The sequence below is a fragment of the Pristiophorus japonicus genome, chromosome 4 (assembly GCF_044704955.1).
Source record: "Pristiophorus japonicus isolate sPriJap1 chromosome 4, sPriJap1.hap1, whole genome shotgun sequence".
NCBI classification, from domain to species: Eukaryota; Metazoa; Chordata; class Chondrichthyes; family Pristiophoridae; genus Pristiophorus; species Pristiophorus japonicus.
Window position 1 is genome coordinate 215,307,864 of NC_091980.1, and position 18,633 is coordinate 215,326,496.

General features: G+C 47.6%; 1 protein-coding gene across 10 annotated transcripts in view; it reads right to left on the bottom strand.

Moving 5' to 3' along the window:
- ttc6 (tetratricopeptide repeat domain 6) overlaps positions 1-18,633 on the bottom strand; it is a 630,178-nt gene that overhangs the window by 257,146 nt on the left and 354,399 nt on the right. The gene's annotated exons all lie outside the window — the stretch shown is intronic.

An 18,633-nucleotide genomic window follows, 5' to 3' on the forward strand; every position in this document is an offset into this window, starting at 1 on the left:
CCATCGTGACTGTGCCGGATCTATGATAGAGTTATCAAATTAGTCCCACTCCTCTGCTCTTTCCCCATTGCCTTGCATTATTTTTCTCCATTAAGTATACCATCAGTTGCAAGTTTCCCTCCAAGTTACACACCATCCTGACTTGGAAATATATCACTGTTCCTTCATTGTCGCTGGGTTAAAATCCTGGAACTCTCTCCCTAACAGCACTATGGGACTGCAATGGTTCAAGAAGGTGGCTCACAGAATGACAATATGATTTGAAGATTCTTGATCATTCCGGAGGATTGCTCGTCCGCAAAAGCAAGCGATGAACAGTTGATGGACTTGTTATTCAGTCACATCGCCACACCCATTTTAGCTTGTTCTGGCAAGCATAGGAGGGGGTCCGTAGTGATGTTAAAGAGCAGTGGTGAAAGACTGCTTTACGCCTCTCTTTATGAGAATTGATTCATTTTTGGTTCTATTACTCTATAACTGTGGCTGTATCAGTGTAAAAGGTCCTCAACCTGGTGAACAAACACCTCGGGCATGCCCATCATTCCAAGGGCCTTCAAAACCATGTTGTGCCCGAAGGGTGTCAAAGGCTTTGGCGAAGTCCACAAAGATTTAAGCCAACTCTTTTCTGCTCCTCTTTGTCCCTTTCATGATGTTCTATAGGATAACATTGTTCTCATTGCATCCAGGGGTGGTGACTATGAAGCCTTTCTGCCGAGGGTTGTATTCCACAGCCTCACTTAGCCCCTTCGTCATGATCTTTGTGAAAAGTCACAGCAACATGGACCCGATTGTAATCGGCCACCAGTTGTTGATGTTTTTTAAGAGTTAAACATCTTCGGTTTTAGGAATCAGTACCATACAACTTTTCCTTAAAGTCTCCGAGATTGTGGTTGATTTGAGCCAAAGAGTAGAGTCATGGGAGTAAGGTCTCATCGTCTTCCATTATGTCAAGTATGTCACTGACTTTCATGCCGTCTGGCTTGGTCACACTTGTCTCGTTAATGCCTTTGAGTGCTAATTCGATCTCCTCTTTCTCTGTAGGCATCATCAGTTTGCTGTGGTCTTTCCGATCTGTGCATTCCACAATTTTATTTATGTTTGCCTTGTTATTAGGCTTGGGCAGTTTTGCTGGAAAGAATTTTTCTAGCTTCTCTTTGTTTGCAGAGCAGCTTGCTGCAGCAGGTGCACCCATAATTTGGTGTGCCAACCTTTTACGGTCTTTCTGATATAATGTCTGGGTTCTTTTGCATGCGGCCTTCTTGACGGCCCATCTCTTTTTAGCACCGGGGTTAAGAGCTGTTCCACCTCCGTGCTTTTTTCTGTTATCCATCTTCATCCTTGTGGTCTTGCAAGGTTTGGCTTTATCCAGTCCCATCTCCACCTCCTTAATTAAATCAATCCTCAGGGCCCTGCTGTCTGGGTCTTCCCTGTCTTGGAGGAGTTCCTCAGCTTGTTACGACTGCATTCGCCGTATTTTGCTTTTGTATCAAGATCTCTATGTATAGGGATGCTGTACGGTTTGTGTTTCCATTGGTCGGCATCTGCTGTTGCCTCCAAATCAGAGGGCCCTGAATCATTACCCACCATTGTGGGGCTGTTCTGGTCCACTGTTTCCGCTTTTTCTGCGGCTTTTTGGAGGACATGACGTTGTCTAAAATCTGTTTGCTGGTCTTAGGTTCCCTTTTGAAATCCATACTGACTATTCTTTTATTACATTTATGGTTTATAGATGTTTTTCTATTATGTCTTTAAGTAAAGATTCCATTACCTTTGCTGTCACCACATTAAGCTAACTGGTCTAGCTTATCCCTGGATTTGTTCTGTACCCTTTTAAATATAGGAATAATATTAGCTGTCCATCAGTCTTATTCCTTTTTATATTGAATTTTTATATATATAAATGCTATCTCTTCCCTAGATTATTCCCTAGCTTCTTCCCTACTTACCTACATAACATTATTGACTAAACTTTAAAAAGTGATCAATGGCTGTAATGTGCTTTCACTGGTCCTGAGTTGTTAGTTGTGGCTCAGTGGTCCCACTCCAGCGACTTGAATACAAAATCTAGGCTGGCACGGCAGTGCAGTACTGAAGGAGTGCTGCACTGTTGGAGGTGCCGTCTTTCGGATGAGACGCGAAACCGAGATCTCATCTGCTCACTCAGATGGATGTAAAAAATTCAATGGTACTATTTTGAAGAAGAGTAGGAGAGTTCTCTCCAATGTCCTGGTCAATTGGTCCCTCAACCAACATCACTAAAAAGATTATCTGGTCATTATCACATTGCCGCACTCCACTTTCCTGGATGGTAGATGGTAGAAGAACAAAGGCAGCAGGTGCATGGGAACACCACCACCTCTCAGTTCCCTTCCAAGTCACACATCATCCTGACTTAAAAATATATCGCCATTCCTTCATCGTCACTGGTTCAAAATCCTGGAACTCCCTACTAACAGCACTGGGAGTACCTTTTCCACATGAACACCAGCAGTTCAAGAAGGTGGCTCACCACCACCTTCTCAAGGGCAATTAGGGTTGGGCAATAAATGCTGGCCTTGCCAGCAATGCCCACATCCTGTGAATGAAACAAAAATGTAATAAAGTATCCTATTGTGATTGGAAGAGAGGCTTGTGAAGCAGGAAAGCATTTATAGACCTGGTTCTGAAGTCTGTTGTTGCAGGGCTGTGTAGAGAAAGTAAGAGATCTGAAGACAAACGTAGGTCCCCTGCAGTCAGAATCAGGGGAAGTCATAACGGGGAACAAAGAAATGGCAGACCAACTGAACAAGTACTTTGGTTCGGTATTCACTAAGGAGGACACAAACAACCTTCCGGATATAAAAGGGGTCAGAGGGTCTAGTAGGGAGGAGGAACTGAGGGAAATCCTTATAAGTCGGGAAATTGTGTTGGGGAAATTGATGGGATTGAAGGCCGATAAATCCCCAGGGCCTGATGGACTGCATCCCAGAGTACTTAAGGAGGTGGCCTTGGAAATAGCAGATGCATTGACAGTCATTTTCCAACATTCCATAGACTCTGGATCAGTTCCTATCGAGTGGAGGATAGCCAATATAACCCCACTTTTTAAAAAAGGAGGGAAAGAGAAAACAGGGAATTATAGACCGGTCAGCCTGACCTCAGTAGTGGGTAAAATGATGGAATCAATTATTAAGGATTTCATAGCAGCGCATTTGGAAAGAGGTGACATGATAGGTCCAAGTCAGCATGGATTTGTGAAAGGGAAATCATGCTTGACAAATCTTCTGGAATTTTTTGAGGATGTTTCCAGTAGAGTGGACAAGGGAGAACCAGTTGATGTGGTATATTTGGACTTTCAGAAGGCTTTCGACAAGGTCCCACACAAGAGATTAATGTGCAAAGTTAAAGCACATGGGATTGGGGGTAGTGTGCTGACATGGATTGAGAACTGGTTGTCAGACAGGAAGCAAAGAGTAGGAGTAAATGGGTACTTTTCAGAATGGCAGGCAGTGACTAGTGGGGTACCGCAAGGTTCTGTGCTGAGGCCTCGGCTGTTTACACTGTACATTAATGATTTAGACGAGGGGATTAAATGTAGTATCTCCAAATTTGCGGATGACACTAAGTTGGGTGGCAGTGTGAGCTGCGAGGAGGATGCTATGAGGCTGCAGAGTGACTTGGATAGGTTAGGTGAGTGGGAAAATGCATGGCAGATGAAGTATAATGTGGATAAATGTGAGGTTATCCACTTTGGTGGTAAAAACAGAGAGACGGACTATTATCTGAATGGTGACAGATTAGGAAAAGGGGAGGTGCAACGAGACCTGGGTGTCATGGTACATCAGTCATTGAAGGTTGGCATGCAGGTGCAGCAGGTGGTTAAGAAAGCAAATGGCATGTTGGCCTTCATAGCGAGGGGATTTGAGTACAGGGGCAGGGAGGTGTTGCTACAGTTGTACAGGGCCTTGGTGAGGCCACACTTGGAGTATTGTGTACAGTTTTGGTCTCCTAACTTGAGGAAGGACATTCTTGCTATTAAGGGAGTGCAGTGAAGGTTCACCAGACTGATTCCCGGGATGGCGGGACTGACCTATCAAGAAAGACTGGATCAACTGGGCTGGTATTCACTGGAGTTCAGAAGAATGAGTGGGGACCTCATAGAAACGTTTAAAATTCTGATGGGTTCAGACAGGTTAGATGCAGGAAGAATGTTCCCAATTTTGGGTAAGTCCAGAACCAGGGGTCACTGATACGTCCTTACTATACAGTATAAATGCACACGAGGCCCATGCTTGAGAGAAGGTCAGTCTGTGACCTGTCCTTTATTCCTTAGCACTCAAGTCATGAAGGTGGGTGGAGCTTCCCCTTTTATACCTGAAGGTCCAGGTTATGAGTGTCTCCCACCTAGTGGTCAGTGCTCTCACGGTGCACAACTTAGGTCAGTTTATACATGGGTTACAATGCTGGTTGAATACATGACATCACCTCCCCCCCCAAAGTCTTATTCGGATCACAGATTGAGTCTCTCTGGTGGTTTACGCTCCCTTGTAGAGCGCCTGAGTTGGGGCTCCGGTTGTTGGGCGCTGCCCTGAGTGTCTGCTGTTTGCGGTGCCTCAGGCCTGTCCGGACTGCCCACAGTGACTGGGCTCTCCTCCCTTTGGTTCCGGTGTTCAGTCACCTGTGGTGGAGTGAAGTTGATATCGTGTTCTTCCTCTGCTTCTTCTATGGGGTTGCTGAACCTCCTTTTTGTTTGATCCACATGTTTGCGGCAGATTTGTCCATTGGTAAGTTTAACTACCAGAATCCTATTTCCCTCTTTGGCAACCACAGTGCCTGCGAGCCATTTGGGCCCTGCAGCGTAGTTGAGGACAAAAACAGGATCATTTACATCAATACATCGCGCCCTCGCATTCCTGTCATGGTAGTCATATTGTGACTGGCGCCTGTTCTCGACAATTGGAACCGGTTCTGGGGGAGGTGGGACCAGTACAAACCGGACGGTCTGCACCTGGGCAGGACCGGAACCAATGTCCTAGGGGGAGTGTTTGCTAGTGCTGTTGGGGAGGATTTAAACTGATATGGCAGGGGGATGGGAACCAATGCAGGGAGACAGAGGGAAACAAAAAGGAGGCAAAAGCAAAAGACAGAAAGGAGATGAGGAAAAGTGGAGGGCAGAGAAACCCAAGGCAAAGAACAAAAAGGGCCACTGTACAGCAAAATTCTAAAAGGACAAAGGGTGTTAAAAGAACAAGCCTGAAAGCTTTGTGTCTTAATGCAAGAAATATCCGCAATAAAGTGGATGAATTAACTGTGCAAATAGATGTTAACAAATATGATGTGATTGGGATTACGGAGACGTGGCTCCAGGATGATCAGGGCTGGGAACTCAACATCCAGGGGTATTCAACATTCAGGAAAGATAGAATAAAAGGAAAAGGAGGTGGGGTAGCATTGCTGGTTAAGGAGCAAATTAAGGCAATAGTTCGGAAGGACATTAGCTTGGATGATGTGGAATCTATATGGGTAGAGCTGCAGAATACCAAAGGACAAAAAACGTTAGTGGGAGTTGTGTACAGACCTCCAAAGAGTAGTAGTGATGTTGGGGAGAGCATCAAACATGAAATTAGGGGTGCGTGCAATAAAGGTGCAGCAGTTATAATGGGTGACTTTAACATGCACATAGATTGGGTTAACCAAACTGGAAGCAATACGGTAGAGGAGGATTTCCTGGAGTGCATAAGGGATGGTTTTTTAGACCAATATGTCGAGGAACCAACTAGGGGGGAGGCCATCTTAGACTGGGTGTTGTGTAATGAGAGAGGATTAATTAGCAATCTCGTTGTGCGAGGCCCCTTGGGGAAGAGTGACCATAATATGGTGGAATTCTGCATTAGGATGGAGAATGAAACAGTTAATTCAGAGACCATGGTCCAGAACTTAAAGAAGGGTAACTTTGAAGGTATGAGGCGTGAATTGGCTAGGATAGATTGGCAAATGATACTGAAGGGGTTGACTGTGGATGGGCAATGGCAGACATTTAGAGACCGCATGGATGAACTACAACAATTGTACATTCCTGTCTGTCGTAAAAATAAAAAAGGGAAGGTGGCTCAACCGTGGCTATCAAGGGAAATCAGGGATAGCATTAAAGCCAAGGAAGTGGCATACAAATTGGCCAGAAATAGCAGAGAACCCGGGGACTGGGAGAAATTTAGAACTCAGCAGAGGAGGACAAAGGGTTTGATTAGGGCAGGGAAAATGGAGTACGAGAAGAAGCTTGCAGGGAACATTAAGACGGATTGCAAAAGTTTCTATAGATATGTAAAGAGAAAAAGGTTAATAAAGACAAACGTAGGTCTCCTGCAGTCAGAATCAGGGGAAGTCATAACGGGGAACAAAGAAATGGCGGACCAATTGAACAAGTACTTTGGTTCGGTATTCACTGAGGAGGACACAAACAACCTTCCGGATATAAAAGGGGTCGGAGGGTCTAGTAAGGAGGAGGAACTGAGGGAAATCCTTATTAGTCGGGAAATTGTGTTGGGGAAATTGATGGGATTGAAGGCCGATAAATCCCCAGGGCCTGATGGACTGCATCCCAGAGTACTTAAGGAGGTGGCCTTGGAAATAGTGGATGCATTGACAGTCATTTTCCAACATTCCATTGACTCTGGATCAGTTCCTATGGAGTGGAGGGTAGCCAATGTAACCACACTTTTTAAAAAAGGAGGGAGAGAGAAAACAGGGAATTACAGACCGGTCAGCCTGACATCGGTAGTGGGTAAAATGATGGAATCAATTATTAAGGATGTCATCGCAGTGCATTTGGAAAGAGGTAATATGATAGGTCCAAGTCAGCATGGATTTGTGAAAGGGAAATCATGCTTGACAAATCTTCTGGAATTTTTTGAGGATGTTTCCAGTAGAGTGGACAAGGGAGAACCAGTCGATGTGGTATATTTGGACTTTCAGAAGGCTTTCGACAAGGTCCCACACAAGAGATTAATGTGCAAAGTTAAAGCACATGGGATTGGGGGTAGTGTGCTGACATGGATTGAGAACTGGTTGTCAGACAGGAAGCAAAGAGTAGGAGTAAATGGGGACTTTTCAGAATGGCAGGCAGTGACTAGTGGGGTACCGCAAGGTTCTGTGCTGGGGCCCCAGCTGTTTACACTGTACATTAATGATTTAGACAAGGGGATTAAATGTAGTATCTCCAAATTTGCGGATGACACTAAGTTGGGTGGCAGTGTGAGCTGCAAGGAGGATTCTATGAGGCTGCAGAGCGACTTGGATAGGTTAGGTGAGTGGGCAAATGCATGGCAGATGAAGTATAATGTGGATAAATGTGAGGTTATCCACTTTGGTGGTAAAAACAGAGAGACAGACTATTATCTGAATGGTGACAGATTAGGAAAAGGAGAGGTGCAACGAGACCTGGGTGTCATGGTACATCAGTCATTGAAGGTTGGCATGCAGGTACAGCAGGCGGTTAAGAAAGCAAATGGCATGTTGGCCTTCATAGCGAGGGGATTTGAGTACAAGGGCAGGGAGGTGTTGCTACAATTGTACAGGACCTTGGTGAGGCCACACCTGGAGTATTGTGTACAGTTTTGGTCTCCTAACCTGAGGAAGGACATTCTTGCTATTGAGGGAGTGCAGCGAAGGTTCACCAGACTGATTCCCGGGATGGCGGGACTGACCTATCACGAAAGACTGGATCAACTGGGCTTGTATTCACTGGAGTTCAGAAGAATGAGAGGGGACCTCATAGAAACATTTAAAATTCTGACAGGGTTAGACAGGTTAGATGCAGGAAGAATGTTCCCAATGTTGGGGAAGTCCAGAACCAGGGGACACAGTCTAAGGATAAGGGGGAAGCCATTTAGGACTGAGATGAGGAGGAATTTCTTCACCCAGAGAGTGGTGAACCTGTGGAATTCTCTACCACAGAAAGTTGTTGAGACCAATTCACTAAATATATTCAAAAAGGAGTTAGATGAAGTCCTTACTACTAGGGGAATCAAGGGGTATGGTGAGAAAGCAGGAATGGGGTACTGAAGTTGCATGTTCAGCCATGAACTCATTGAATGGCGGTGCAGGCTAGAAGGGCCGAATGGCCTACTCCTGCACCTATTTTCTATGTTTCTATGTTTCTATTTCTTTCATGGTGGGGTGTATAAGGGATAACTGGGTTTTGAGCGTCCTTTTCATTAGTAGCTCTGCGGGTGGAACCCCTGTGAGCGAGTGTGATCGGGATCTATAGGCCAACAGGAGGCGTGATAAGCGGGTTTGTGGGGAACCTCCTTGGATTCTGAGCATCAAATGTTTGATTATCTGCACTGCTCGTTCTGCCTGGCTGTTTGAGGCCGGCTTGAACGGTGCCGTTCTAACATGGTTAATTCCATTGCCTGCCATGAAGTCCTGGAATTCAGTGCTTGTGAAGCACGGGCCATTGTCGCTGACCAAGATGTCCGGTAGACCGTGGGCGGTGAACATTGCCCGTAGACTTTCTACCGTGGCAGAGGATGTGCTTAAATTTAAAATGTCACACTCGATCCATTTGGAGTAGGCGTCTACTACAACCAAAAACATTTTCCCCATGAAAAGACCTGCGTAGTCCACATGGATGCGTGACCAAGGCTTGGCGGGCCATGGCCAGGGGCTAAGGGGGGCTTCCCTGGGCGCATTGCCCAGCTGGGCACACGTGTTGCACCTGCGAACACAAAGTTCCAGATCTGCGTCTAATCCCTGGCCACCAAACGTGTGACCTGGCAATTGCCTTCATCGTGACAATGCCCGGGTGCCCATTGTGGAGTTTTCTGATGAACACCTCTCTGCCCATCTGGGGCATGACCACGCGGTTTCCCCACTGCAGGCAATCGGCCTGAATCAAGAGTTCATCCTTGCGCCTGTGAAATGGTTTAAATTTCTCAGGGCATGCCCTGTACGTGGCTGCCTAATCCCCATTCAGGACACATTTCTTGACTAGAGACAATAGCGGGTCTCTATTTGTCCAGACTTTAATCTGACGGGCTGTCACGGGTGAGCCTTCGCTTCCGAAAGCTTCAACAGCCATGACCATCTCAGCACCATGCTCGGTAGCCCCCTCAGTGGTGGCTAGTGGGAGCCTGCTGAGTGCATCGGCGCGGTTTTCGGTGCCTGGTCTGTGCCGAATTGTGTAGTCATAGGCAGCTAACGTGAGTGCCCACCTCTGTATGCGGGCCGATGCGTTTGCATTTATGGCCTTGTTGTTGGCCAAAAGGGACGTTAGGGGTTTATGATCTGTCTCCAGCTCAAATTTCCTGCCAAACAGGTACTGGTGCATTTTCTTTACCGCATATACACATGCGAGCACCTCCTTTTCTACCATCCCGTAGCCCCTTTCTGCCTGGGACAAATTTCTGGAGGCATAAGCTACCGGCTGTAACTGACCTTTGGCATTGACATGCTGCAACACACACCCGACACCATAGGACGACACATCGCACGTTAACACGAGTTTCTTACATGGGTCATATAGCATTAACAGATTGTTGGAACATAACAAATTGCGTGCTCTATTAAAAGCCCTTTCCTGGCTGTCCCCCCAGACCCATTCGCAACCTTTGCGTAGGAGCACGTGTAGCGGCTCTAGCAGCGTGCTCAATTTGGGAAGAAAGTTACCAAAATAGTTCAGGAGCCCCAGGAACGAACGCAGCTCCATCGTGTTACGGGGTCTGGGTGCTTTCCGGATCGCTTCCGTCTTGGACACAGTAGGGCTGATCCCGTCTGCTGCTACCCTCATCCCCAGGAATTCTACCTCTGGAGCTAGGAAGACGCACTTCGCCTTTTTCACCCGGTCCAGTCTGCGTAGCACCTCCTCCAGGTTGTGGAGGTGTTCTTCAGTATCGTAACCCGTAATGAGAATGTCGTCCTGAAAAACCATCGTCCCTGGAATCGACTTGAGGAGGCTTTCCATATTTCGTTGGAAGATCGCGGCGGCCGAGTGAATCCCGAACGGACATCTATTGTACTCAAACAACCCCTTGTGTGTCGTGATGGTGGTCAGCTTCTTCGACTCACTCGCCAGCTCCTGGGTCATGTAAGCTGAGGTCAGGTCCAATTTTGAAAAAAGTTTGCCACCGGATAGTGTCGCAAAGAGGTCCTCTGCTCTCGGTAGCGGGTACTGGTCTTGGAGTGACACCCGATTGATGGTGGCCTTGCAATCGCCACATATCCTGACTGACCCATCCGCCTTGAGCACCGGCACAATCAGGCTCGCCCAGTCACTGAATTTGACTGGCGAGATGATGCCTTCCCTTAGCAGGCGTTCCAATTCACCTTCTATCTTTTCCCGCATCACGTACGGTACCGCTCTGGCCTTGTGGTGTACGGCCTGGCGTCCGGGTTTATGTGAATCACTACCTTGGCCCCCATGAAAGTGCCAATGCCGGGTTGAAATAATGAGTCAAATTTGTCCAGGATCTGTGAGCATGATACTCGCTCCACAGAGGAAATTGCATTGACATCGCTCCATTTCCAGTTCATGACAGCAAGCCAACTCCTCCCCAGTAGTGCGGGACCGTCCCCTGGGACAATCCTGAGTGGCAGTCTGTTCTCCGAATCTTTGTGGGTCACGACTACTGTGGCGCTGCCTAGCACCGGAATGATCTGCTTTGTGTAAGTCCGTAGCTGTGCGTCAATCGCCGATAATTTTGGCCTCCTGGCCTTGGATGCCCACAACTTTTCGAACTGTTTGATACCCATCAGGGACTGGCTGGCACCTGTGTCTAACTCCATTGATACTGGGATGCCATTGAGGAGCACTTTCATCATTATCGGTGGCGTCCTGGTGTATGAACTGTATACGTGCTCCACATGAACTCGCTGAACTTCAGCTTCCAGCGATTTCCCCCAGTGTCCATTTCTGCAATTTCTGCAGGTATTTTGCTCATCTCTGCAAACTCCGGCTGAGTGTGTGCCTCCATGCCTCCAGCATGAGTTGCGGTTTGAAACAAAAGGTCCCTTGCCAGTCGATCGTCCCTGACTGCCCCTGTTATTGTCCTTGAGTGCACCATTAACAGGTGTTGATGGCCCCATTACTGGCCACATTGTCCCTTGCAATGGCGTGAATCGCTGTTCAGCTTGCCATTGTCTCTGTCAAACTCCTCCTCTGGGTTTGACTACATGTTGGGGCATGCCCGACTGCCCTTGTCTGCCTGGAGAACTGTGTGCTGCTTTAACAATGTTGAATCTCTGTCCCAACCATTCCTAAACACAGTATCTCTCGTCTGTTCTGCTAGTGGCCATGCTCACGTGGTTTAAATCCCAGTTTCTTGTCGCCATTGATACGTCCTTACTACACAGTATAAATGCACACGAGGCCCATGCTTGAGAGAAGGTCAGTCTGTGACATGTCCTTTATTCCTTAGCACTCAAGTGATGAAGGTGGGTGGAGCTTCCTCTTTTATACCTGAAGGTCCAGGTTAGGAGTGTCTCCCACCTAGTGGTCAGTGTTCTCACGGTGTACAACTTAGGTCAGTTTATACGTGGGTTACAATGCTGGTTGAATATATGACAGTCACAGTCTAAGGATAAGGGGTAAGCCATTTAGGACCGAGATGAGGAGAAACTTCTTCACCCAGAGAGTGGTGAACCTGTGGAATTCTCTATCACAGAAAGTTGTTGAGGCCAATTCACTAAATATATTCAAAAAGCAGTTAGATGAAGTCCTTACTACTTGGGGGATCAAGGGGTATGGCGAGAAAGCAAGAATGGGGTACTGAAGTTGCATGTTCAGCCATGAACTCATTGAATGGCGGTGCAGGCTAGAAGGGCCGAATGGCCTACTCCTGCACCTATTTTCGATGTTTCTATGTTTCTAAGAAAAGTCTTACCTTGGCAAATATGTAACAATCATTAAATTTCTTTCTGCACTGAATCCAGCTCCTAGGAATTATATTGCTGGCATTGACTTATCCAGCCACCCAAATTGCCAGGGTATCCATGACCCAGGTACAACAAGTGATCAGGAAGGCCAATGGTATCTTGGCCTTTATTGCAAACGGGATGGAGTATAAAAGCAGGGAAGTCTTGCTACAGCTATATAAGGTATTGGTGAGGCCACATCTGGAATACTGCGTGCAGTTTTGGTTTCCATATTTACGAAAGGATATACTTGCTTTGGAGGCAGTTCAGAGAAGGTTCACTAGGTTGATTCCAGGGATGAGGGGGTTGACTTATGAGGAAAGATTGAATAGGTTGGGCCTCTACTCATTGGAATTCAGAAGAATGAGAGGTGATCTTATCGAAATGTATAAGATTATGAGGGGGCTTGACAAGATGGATGCAGAGAGGATGTTTCCACTGATGGGGGAGACTAGAAAGAGGGGGCATGATCTTAGAATAAGGGGCCACCCATTTAAAACAGAGATGAGGAGGAATTTCTTCTCTCAGAGGATTGTAAATCTGTGGAATTTGCTGCCCCAGAGAGCTGTGTAAGCTGAGACATTGAATAAATTTATGTCAGAAATAGACAGTTTCTTAAATGATAAGGGGATAAGGGGTTATGGGGAGCGGGCAGGGAAATGGAGCTGAGTCCATGATCAGATCAGCCATGATCTTATTGAATGGCGGAGCAGGCTCGAGGGGGCGTCTGGCCTACTCCTGTTCCTATTTCTTATATTCTTATGTTCTTATGAAGGAAATAGAACCTCCTTCATATTCCTCATTTGCTCCACAAAGCCCTCCATGGCTCCATTGAAGAATTGGGATTCCCTGGCTGACATCATGCTACCTGCTGCCTCAGTAATACACTGTCCACTGTCCCTTTGAAAAATGAACTTCCCCATTGAGAGTAGCAGGCTTTCTTTAAGTGGCAGCAGGGCCTCTGGACATTTTGCGCTCCCAAGTAGTGAGTGGCCTATAAGCAGTAATATTAGCGCTCTCAGCGTATTGAGTCGATGGCAAAGATTGGACCTCTCACTGATGTAATTGGGCAGGTGGAACACATGCTCTGACTAATCTGCGCCATATATCAAAATTGACTGCATTGTCTCTTATTAAGGAGGCTAAAGAGTCTCGGTTACAGATCTTCGGGAGCCCATGCTGTTGTGTATCTGTAAAGCATGCACTCCCATGTTCCGCCACCAGGGAGCTCATCCCCTGAAGTCCCAAGAGATCCCAGCACCCCTTGGGAGCACTGTATATAAGCCGACCCCTAAGGCCTGTTCCTCACTCTGGAGTGTCTTATTAAAGACTGAGGTCACTGTTACTTTAACCTCCCTGTGTGCAGCCTCATCTATGTTAGGAACACAATAACTGGCGACGAGAATACGAGTCCAACGCAAAGATGCAGCAAACTGTGGGCATCCTGGAGAAGTTCTCGGAGGGTGAGGACTGGAAAGCCTATGTCGAACGGCTAGACCGGTACTTTGTAGCCAACGAGCTGGATGGAGAAGGAAGTGCTGCAAAAAGGAGAGCGGTCCTCCTCACAGTCTGCGGGGCACCGACCGACAGTCTCATGAAGAATCTTCTGGCTCCGGTGAAACCCACAGATAAGTCATATGAGGAGCAGTGTACACTGGTTCTGGAGCATCTTAACCCGAGGGAGAGCGTGCTGATGGCAAGGTATCGGTTCTACACGTGCCAGCGATCTGAAGGTCAGGAAGTAGCAAGCTATGTCGCCGAGCTAAGGCGACTTGCAGGACAATGTGAGTTTGATGGCTACCTGGAGCAAATGCTCAGAGACTTTTTTCTACTGGGCATTGGCCATGAGACCATCCTACAAAAACTTCTGACTGTAGAGACACCGACCCTCAGTAAGGCCATTGCTATAGCACAGGCATTTATGTCCACCAGTGATAACACCAAACAAATCTCTCAGCACACAAGTGCTAGCAATGTTCATAAATTAACTGGAACTGTGTTTGCAAGCAAAAATGTACAAGGCAGAACCCACAAGTCTGCAACTACCAGCAGGCCTCAGGTGACCCAGATGACTCAGAGTCCCCAACAAAGGATGAATGCAAGGCAATTCACACCTTGTTGGCGTTGTGGAGGCTTCCATTCAACCTATTCATGCCGCTTCAAAGGGTATGTTTGGAAGAGCTGTGGAACAGTGGGGCACCTGCAACGAGCTTGCAAATGAGCTGCAAGCTCTGCAAAACCTGCTAACCACCACGTGGCAGAGGAAGATCGGTCCATGGTGGATCAAAGCAATTTCGAGTCTGAGAGAGAGGAGGCAGATGCTGAAGTACACGGGGTGACAACATTTTCGACGAAATGTCCACCTATAATGGTAAACGTAAAACTGAATGGCTTACCCGTAGCCATGGAACTGGACACTGGCGCTAGCCAATCCATCATGAGTAAAAAGATGTTTGAGAGACTGTGGTACAACAAGGCATTCAGACCAGTTCTGAGCCCCATCCACACGAAACTGAGAACGTACACCAAAGAGCTTCTCACTGTCCTGGGCAGCACCATTGTCAAGGTCACCTCCGAGAGCACGGCGCACGAACTGCCACTCTGGATCATACCGGGCGATGGCCCCACACTGCTTGGAAGGAGTTGGCTGGGCAAATTCCGCTAGAACTGGGATGACATCCGAGCGCTATCACATGTCGATGAGGCCTCATGTACCCAGGTTCTTAACAAATTTCCTTCCCTTTTTGAGCCAGGCATTGGAAACTTTTCCGGGATGAAGGTGCGGATCTGGTTGGTCCCAGAGGCACAACCCATTCACCACAAGGCGCGAGTGGTACCTCACATGATAAGGAGAGAGTGGAAATCACGCTGGACAGGCTGCAACGCGAGGGCATCATCTCCCCAGTGGAATTCAGTGAGTGGGCCAGCCCGATTGTTCCAGTACTCAAAAATGATGGCACGATCAGGGTTTGCGGCGATTATAAAGTAACTATTAATCGTTTCTTGCTGCAGGACCAATATCTGCTACCTAAGGCAGACGACCTATTTGCGACGCTGGCAGGAGGCAAGACATTCACCAAGCTTGACCTGACTTGGGCCTACATGACGCAGGAGCTGGAGGAGCCTTCGAAGGGCCTTACCTGCATCAACACGGACAAGGGACTGTTCATCTACAACAGATGCCCGTTTGGAATTCAGTCGGCTGCAGCGATCATCCAGAGAAATATGGAGAGAATACTCAAGTCGGTACCACACACGGTAGTCTTTCAGGACGACATACTGGTCATGAGTCGGGACACCGCCGAGCACTTACAAAACCAGGAGGAGGTCTTCCAGCGACTGGATCGCGTAGGGCTGCAGCTGAAGAGGTCGAAATGCGTCTTCATGGCAACAGAAGTGGAGATTTTGGGGAGAAAGATCGCGGCGGACGGCATTCGGCCCACAGACGCCAAGACAGAGGCTATCAGGAACGTGCCCAGGCCACAGAACGTCACGGAGCTGCGGTTGTTCCTGCACTCCTCAACTATTTTGGTCACTTCCTACCGGAGTTAAGCACCCTTTTAGAGCCCCTACATGTGTTATTGCGCAAAGGTGAGAACTGGGTATGGGGAAAAAACCAAGTAATTGCTTTTGAGAAAGCCAGAAACATTTTATGCTCCAACAAGCTGCTTGTATTGTATAACCCATGTAAAAGACTTGTGCTAGCATGTGACGCATCGTCGTACGGAGTCGGGTGTGTATTACAACAAGCTAACCTTGCGGGGAAGTTGCAACCTGTCGCCTGTGCTTCCAGGAGCTTGTCTAAGGCCGAGAGGGCCTACAGCATGATTGAGAAAGAGGCATTAGCGTGTGTGTTCGGGGTAAAGAAAATGCATCAGTACCAATGGGGCCTCAAATTTGAGCTGGAAACCGATCACAAGCCCCTCACATCCCTGTTCGCTGAAAACAAGGGGATAAATACTAATGCCTCAGCCCGCATACAAAGGTGGGCACTCGCGCTATCAGCATATAACTAAAGCATCCGCCACAGGCCAGGCACTGAGAATTGTGCGGATGCTCTCAGTCGGCTACCATTGCCCACCATGGGGGTGGAAATGGCGCAGTCTGCAAACTTGTTGATGGTGGCGCAGGCAGCCCGAGGACTTGTTGATGGTCATGGAAGCGTTTGAAAATGATAAATCACCTGTTACAGCCTGCCAAGATCCTCTGCTGTCCCGAGTAAAAAACTGTGTACTGCATGGGAGCTGGGCCAGCATCCCTGTTGAAATGCAAGAGCCAATCAAGCCGTTCCAGCGGCGAAAGGACGAGCTGTCCATTCAGGCAGACTGCCTGTTGTGGGGTAACCACGTAGTGCTACCAAAAAAGGGCAGGGAGACGTTCATCTCGGATCTCCACAGCACACACCCGGGTATAGTAATGATGAAAGCGATAGCCAGATCCCACGTGTGGTGGCCCAGTATCAACTCTGACTTAGAGTCCTGTGTGCGGCAATGCAGCGTGTATGCTCAGTTTAGCAACGCGCCCAGAGAGGCACCACTAAGTTTGTGGTCCTGGCTCTCCAGACCATGGTCGAGGATCCATGTTGACTATGCGGGCCCATTTCTCGGTAAAATGTTCCTGGTGGTGGTGGATGATTTTTCAAAATGGATTGAATGTGAAATAAACTCGGGAAGCACCGCCACCGCCACCATTGAAAGCCTGAGGGCCATGTTTGTCACCCACGGCCTGCCTGACATACTGGTCAGTGACAACGGGCCATGTTTCACCAGTGCCGAATTTAAAGAATTCATGACCCGCAATGGGATCAAACATGTCACCTCAGCCCCGTTTAAACCAGCCTCCAATGGACAGGCAGAGCGGGCAGTGCAAACCATCAAACAGAGCCTTAAATGAGTCACAGAAGGCTCACTCCAAATCCGCCTGTCCCGAGTACTGCTCAGCTACCGCACAAGACCCCACTCGCTCACAGGGGTGCCCCCAGCTGAGCTACTCATGAAAAGGACACTTAAAACCAGACTCTCGCTGGTTCACCCCAACCTGCATGATCAGGTAGAGAGCAGGCGGCAGCAACAAAATGTAAACAATGGTCGTGCCACTGTGTCACGGGAAATTGATCTGAATGACCCTGTGTATGTGCTAAACTATGGACATGGTCCCAAGTGGATCGCGGGCACGGTAATAGCTAAAGAAGGGAATAGGGTGTTTATCGTCAAACTAGACAATGGACAAATTTGCAGAAAGCACCTGAACCAAACGAGGCTGCGGTTCACAGACTGCCCTGAACAACCCACAGCAGACACCCAAAGGATCAACGACACCACGCCGGACCATGAAATCGAACCCAGCACACCCAACAGCCCAGCAAGGCCAGGCTCACCTAGCAGCCCTGCAGGGCCAACAACACGCCAGCCCAGCGAGGGCACAGCCAACATACCAGAACAGACATTTGTACCGAGGCGGTCCACCAGGGAAAGCAAGGCTTCCGATTGCCTCACCTTATAAATAGTTTTCACTTTGACTTTGCGGGGGGGGGGGGGGGAGTAGTGTTGTGTATCTATAAAGCATGTTCCGCCACCAGTGAGCTCATCCCCTGAAGTCCCAAGGGATCCCAGCATCCCTTGGGAGCACTGTATATGAGCCTGTTCCTCACTCTGGAGTGTCTTATTAAAGACTGAGGTCACTGTTACTTTAACCTCCCTGTGTGCAGCCTCATCTGTGTTAGGAACGCAATACATGCCACGATCCAAGCCTCAACCCAGGTGGTCCCCACAATTGCTAACCGAGCAGCTGTGCACCTGCTACCACTCAGTGTTATGGACTACCAACGCACCATTCAGCAGATCCCATGCTGGAGCTGAGGAAACTCCAGCCTGGAAGACCCTGCCCCAGCCACATCCCCTTCTACACCACTGGCCTTATTTAGAAGTTCCGCCCTCAGAAAGTCCTGTAGAAACGCTCGGGGAAGGCCTGTACCCGGTCTATCTGAATCCCAATCTAATTGTGGCCTTTCCATTAAACTCCCATGGAGTCATGGTGTGAGTACAGCGGAAAGACAATGGATTTTCAGTCTCAGTTCTCTCGGCAGAACATTGCCCAGCTGTTTAATGCCAGAGAGCGCTGAGGCAAAGATCCAGGACAGATTTACCAAAAGCATTATCAATATATGCTGTTACTCCCTAACATGGCTTTATATGTAAGGGGTAAATTTTGCAAGGCTCCATTTATGACATGACACGAGCAAGAGTCAGAGATATAGGGGTCAAGTTTCGGCCTGAGTTGCTCCTATTTTTTTGGAGCAACTAGTTTAGAATGGAGTATCTTAGAAATTGTAATTCTCGGCATTTAGTTTGCTCCAGTTCTAGTGAGTTAGAACGGTTTCATTTTAGAACAGATTTTTTTTTCAAAAGAGGGCGTGTCCGGCCACTTACGCCTGTTTTGCAAGTTTAGACAGTGAAAACTTACTCCAAACTAACTTAGAATGGAGTAAATGTAGATTTATGTACGCTGAGAAAAACCTTGCCTGCACTTAGAAAATCAGGCGTGAGGAAGAGAGGTGGGGGCAGGGAGGTGGTTGGGAAAGGGAAGTTTACAAACATGAAACACATCATTTTTACAAATAAAGAGCCATCATCAATAATAAATGATAAATAAATCAATAAATCAACTAATAAATCAATTGAAAAAAAATTTAAAAATTAAAAATAAAAATGTAAAAATTTTAAATAAAAAATTATGTTTCTACTC